This window comes from Syngnathoides biaculeatus, chromosome 11 (assembly GCF_019802595.1).
Source record: "Syngnathoides biaculeatus isolate LvHL_M chromosome 11, ASM1980259v1, whole genome shotgun sequence".
In the NCBI taxonomy this organism is placed as follows: Eukaryota; Metazoa; Chordata; class Actinopteri; order Syngnathiformes; family Syngnathidae; genus Syngnathoides; species Syngnathoides biaculeatus.
Genome location: NC_084650.1, coordinates 12,535,387 through 12,540,893, shown reverse-complemented (window position 1 = coordinate 12,540,893; position 5,507 = coordinate 12,535,387). Strand labels below are relative to the sequence as shown.

Here is a 5,507-nt window from a genome sequence, read left to right as displayed (position 1 = left end):
AAGCGACTCCGGAGGGGAAATCGAAGCTCTCATCTGACAGGCAGCGGTCGGAGACCGCATTCAGCGTCTTCCCCTAATCTTCATGCCATCTTTATCGGAGGGAGGGGTGCGGGGGGGGGGGGGGGGGGCGGCGTTAATGCGCGTTTTCCCAGAATATGGCTTTTCATCATGCATCCAAGCCACTGGTCAGGGATTTCATCTCGCTTCCCATTTTCTCCCCATTCTACTCGGAGAAATCCGCTGGAAGTCGTGATGAGCCTGACTGCAGCGCGCCGGATACATCAGCAGCAGCCCGACATCAGATCCCACAGCCGCCCCCCCTCCCGCGAGGGGCAAATAAAATCCCACTTTGTTTTTTTTCTCTTCGCGATATTAATGCGTGTTTGTTGCCTTCAACCGTTAAAAAAGCGGCGCCGAGGCTGTCCGTCATCGGTCTCAATTAAGGGGCTCCAATACCACAAATCTGAAACCCGCTGAAACTCTCTCGCCACTAATTTTCCCTGTGTATTGTTATGCTTTTGAAGGACTGCATTTCTTTTTCAAAAATGGTGAGCCGCAGGATAAATACTTTCAACTTGTAACTGCTTGCAAGCAAACGTTATGACTTTTTTCATGGATTTATTTTAACAACAGTTCTGGAAAAACTCTAGAGAGACCACATCCCACAAAAAAAGAAAAAAAAATGAATCTTCTTTAATATTTTGACCATTTTTGATTTTGTACAAACACATGAAACTATTTTTAGTTGGAATTTGGGGGCTCTGTTGACAGTTGTTGAGAGAAAAAAAGTAAACAATGTTCACTTTGTGTATTGCAATGTACTGAATTTATAAAATGAAAATATATGCATTTTTTGAAAGAAAAAAGATGTACTGTGTTTTATTTGGTGAAAATCCGACATCTTTCCTAAATCAAACAATATATTTATTATTATTATAAAGTCTAAGTTTAAGTTTTTCAAATGATACAACATTTTTCTTTTATTCTGAAAACATGTCTTTATTCTAAAAAAAAAAAAAAACAATACACCTGTTGTATATGGAATTCATGCAATTATGTGTCGCAACCACATTGGCGCTTTTAATTGGCCTATCCCAGCTGACTGATTGCCAGTTTGTCTGATTGTTCCCAGCGATTGGCTGGCGACCAGTCCTGGGTGCGCCTCGTCCATTCACCCAAAGTCAGCCGGGATAGGCTGCAATTGGTCAAATGTTGCCAGTACAGTGAAGACTCTTTCCGCCAACGTCTCCGTTCTTGAACAAATCGGTTTCCAGATTTTTTTGCTTCTGTTTTCGCACGAAAATCGCTACGCGAACGCCTGCAACAAAACCCGGAAATAACGTAGCGCGCGTGGCCCGACCAGCTGACCCATGCCGCACGTTGTTATTATGTATAATGCAGGTTTTGTACGCAGACGTGGGAAATATCGATTCGGTTTTCGAACAAATTGGTTCTCAAACCGCCTTCTGGAACGGATTGTGGTCGAGAACCGAATAACTGTAAAGTTTTATAGCGGCCAAAGTTCAAACCCTCAAACGGATTGATTCCATGTCTCTGGCTTTTCACCGGAAAGAGTGAATGGAAAATATGAATGAAATTCCCTCATTAGTTTACTCATCATAGCCTCTGTTTTTGTAATATAAGTGCGTGCACGCAGTCTCTTTAATATAGGACGGATATTGATCGGCGATTAGGTCCACATTGCTTCCTTCGGCAGCCACACAAGATCAATTATTTGATTCAAAGCCAGCTCTTATATGTCTTAGCATGGATTCGCTTAAAAGGGGAAATGCCTTCTCTATTTTTACAGCATTCGTGTTTGCATACACCTTTTTTTTTGCGCCGCGCATTGATTCCAACATCATCTTAAAGGCACGTTTCGAACAAGCGCCTTTTGTCCTTACAAGCATGAAAGGATTTCAGGAGATTTACACTCTGCCTGTGATTTCAACATCAAGGCTTAACCTATTTCTTTATGAATAAAGACTTGAACGGGGATGTTGGGGCTGTACTTGCCATATAAAGTGATGATGATTCATTCCATTCCTTCGTGGATCACTAAGAGGAAATATCCTCTTATTTATCTTGCTCATTTCAGGACCGCATTAATTAAGCTACTTGGACCCCGCACGCATTGGGACGCGACACTCCGTAAGGGCAAAGCACCATATTGAGATTTTATGGTTTCGTATAAGATCATATTTTATGCTATTTTAATTCGATCCTATAGCATGGGTCCCCAGACTTTTTTTACTCCAAGATTTACTTTTCAAACAACCAGCCTCTTGCGAGCGACTGACGAGGGGGGGGGGGGGATAATGATTATGCTCCCAAACCGTTTTAAGGTTAATGTTATGTTGCCTCTTATATTTAAAATACAAAATGGGCTTTTTGTGCACTGTATTGTCTGTGCTTTCATCCTGGATCAGGCTGTGCCAAGGTGGGATTTTAAAATGACACACCAGCTCATCCTGCACTTTCTACTTTGGCTTCAGACCAGACTTTTCCCCACTCAGAAAAGAGAAAATCTCATCCAGTTTTACCACTTTTTCTTCGATTATTCACATACTCCGACAGTCATCGCATCTTAAAACAACAGCATTTCTTTTTTAACTTTCTCCATTAACATGGAAAGTAAACAAAGGCAGCACATCTAGCTCGTTTTTGCTCTACGTTGCCCAGACTGTGTTGCTAATTAAAGGAGGAGTGGTGGACGCTGTTATTATAAAACACATTGATGGGCTGCGTAAGTACTGTAACGTTTATAATTATGAGTTTACGTCTTTAAGGTAAACTAGGAAAAAGAGAGATTGGCGGAGCTGCGGTCCTTGTTAGAGAAAGTTCCGTGTGCTGCCTAAAAGAAACCAGTGGGTTTTTTCATTTTTTTACAGTACATATGTGAATTGTGCCATTGGATGTAAAAACCAGTCATCCCTCACTCATTGAATCACATTGCAAAATGCCACAAATTGAATAGCTGGATGTTATACTTTCAATTTGCATTGGATTTTTTTTTTTTTATGCGCGCAACACAGAATATCTGCAAATAGATCAGCAATTGCGCGTGCGCGCAGTTTAGAGGGAACATTGGCTGATGTCTTTTATTTTTATTTTTTTGGCACGCCATCTCGCGATCGACTAAGACTGCCTCGTGATCGACTCCATGCATTGAGCACCCCTGTCCTATATTTTTTTTTTTTTTTTTAACAGAGCTGGGCCACCTGCAGTTGGGGATCCGTCAAGTCTCCCGTCAGCGGCAGATTCCCCATCCAGATCTCCCAACAACGCCCCCCACCTTGAGCGGCCATCCCATCACGCTATCGACTCCAAATGCTCAAAGCTACGTGAGCAATGAAGGTCATCCGGTGTAACGCGGGAAATTATGTAATTTTACCTTGTTATCCAGAAAATTATGATTAATTGACAAATTATTACTTGGGACAGGCAAAACAATTAAATGCTCTTGCATTACATGGCAATCTATACTGTACATACTGAAAATGGCCTCTAATTTGAGAGATATTGCAATTTTTCTTTGGGATACACAGTTTTAAATAATTGTTTAAAGATGCCAGGAGCACCCAAGATGCACATGATACATAACCAGGATTCCATATCTTTGGGGATACATGGATTTCGGAGATCCTTCCGCTCCATCCCCTCATGCCACACATTTTTTTTTTCTTTTATTGAAACAATTTCCAACCCCTGGGACAAGTGATATTTGTCCTGGACCCCTCCTTCTTCTTCTTCTTCTCCACCCCCCCCCCCCCTTTCTCCCTTCATCTCCCCGCTGCGTATCCCAAAGGTGACGTTTTCTATTATCAAGCACGCTCCCATACTGATGAAAGTAAACAACACCCAGCACAGACGTTCATATTTCCTGGCCCACCCGCGGGTGCTGAGGCGCGCAGGGAATAACGTATGGATACCGGTACAGTACTGGGATGCCATTGAGCAAAGCATGCATGCCTACACGTTGTGTACGTGTGTGTGTGTAAGTAAATAATCTACTCGCTGACTCAAATCCACCCCCACCCCCCTCCTCCATCTCAAATCAGCCTGTCTGCGGTGATATGTGGAACATATGGGAAATTATTGTGGGGTCATAAAGCGCTGCTGCCTTCAGCAGACATGTCATAAATTAAGCAGTTTGCACAGGGGAGGGGGGGGGGAGAAACAGCAGCTTTTTAGGAACACTTAGTGCAGATTCCTTCTAAAGAACTCTCTCTCTCTCTCTCTCTCTCTTTCTCTCTCTCTCCTGTCATCGTAACACAGGCCACAACACAATCTGTGCTTGTTCTCCTAGTCGGTGGTAGCTCAGTGGGATGTAGCCACACAAGTTACACACATAAACCTTGCAAAAAAAAAAAATGGTTTAATAGTTTCCGCTGCACTCCACCGCCAAAACACACACATCCACACGGCGAGCATGTTTGGGGCGACGTTATTGGTCCTATTAAACGTATGAACACAACGGCGCGAACAAGAAAGGACGGAGGGTGGTCGGTAAGCGGGGGGCCCGAAAAATAAAATGACACGTGACTGAGTTGTAATTTATGGATGCCGGAGGAAGACGAGGGGGAAAGAGGAAGGATGCGGGCATGAGAAGGAACGATTCGCAAAATGTTAGAGAATCAAAGCAACCCGGAGACACCAAAATGGAAAGAAGTGAGCGACTTCAAAGTCAGACTGTGAAGAGCAATGCACAAAGAGACAGGAAGTGGGTGTGCGTGCGTGTGCGTGTTGAAGAAACAACATTTCTGGATGTTTTTCCCAAAAGCAGGCGACAAATGGGAGGGGCTTGCTTCCTCATTTGAAATCATCACATCAACCCGCGGCCCACACGTACATGCAAAAAAAAAAAGATCACCTAAAACTCCTCAAAGGCCCTGATTTGGATCACTTGTACACTTTCATGTACTCTTTCCTGCATAATCTGCTTGAATTTTGGCAAAAGGATTCATGTAATATTCTTGGAGAAACGAAGGGCATATTATGTAAAAAGATGGTCGGGTACAGGGGAATAGGGGTTGAAATGGGGAGGGGGAAAAATGGAACCAAAAATATCTTGGATTCACGTTCAAAGTTGACTTTACCTCAAGCGGAAGTTTGCACTTTCCAAAGTAATTCAGTTTTTGTCATAGAAATTAAAGCAGTCATGTGATCAATTGGAAGTTTTTGTTTGTTTGTTTGTTTGTTTTTTGCAAAGTTGCCTGGGAGTGCGTGAAAAGTTGCTGGCACCTCTTAAGTCACGTCTTCGGCTTCTGATTGGTTGTTTTTCCTCAGGCCCGGATGTTTCTCGTACATCAGTTGAAGGCACAATATGTGGTCTTGAGAGACGATTCTCTTTTTTTTTTCATCGGATCATTTTACAGATGCATGTCACACTAACCGTTGTAACAAATTCAATAAAAAAGTAATATTTTGTTAGAAAGTTGCAAATCCTCCCCTTGAATGTTTGCGCCCCACCATTGGTATCATTATTTTTGCTCAACACAAAATGA

General features: G+C 42.7%; 1 long non-coding RNA gene across 1 annotated transcript; it reads left to right on the top strand.

Moving 5' to 3' along the window:
- Window positions 1-2,037: 2,037 nt before the first annotated feature.
- LOC133508910 (uncharacterized) lies at window positions 2,038-3,490 on the top strand. The gene is made up of 2 exons (XR_009797185.1): window positions 2,038-2,151; window positions 3,211-3,490. It is a non-coding gene; the product is annotated as an uncharacterized LOC133508910 (long non-coding RNA).
- Window positions 3,491-5,507: the final 2,017 nt, after the last annotated feature.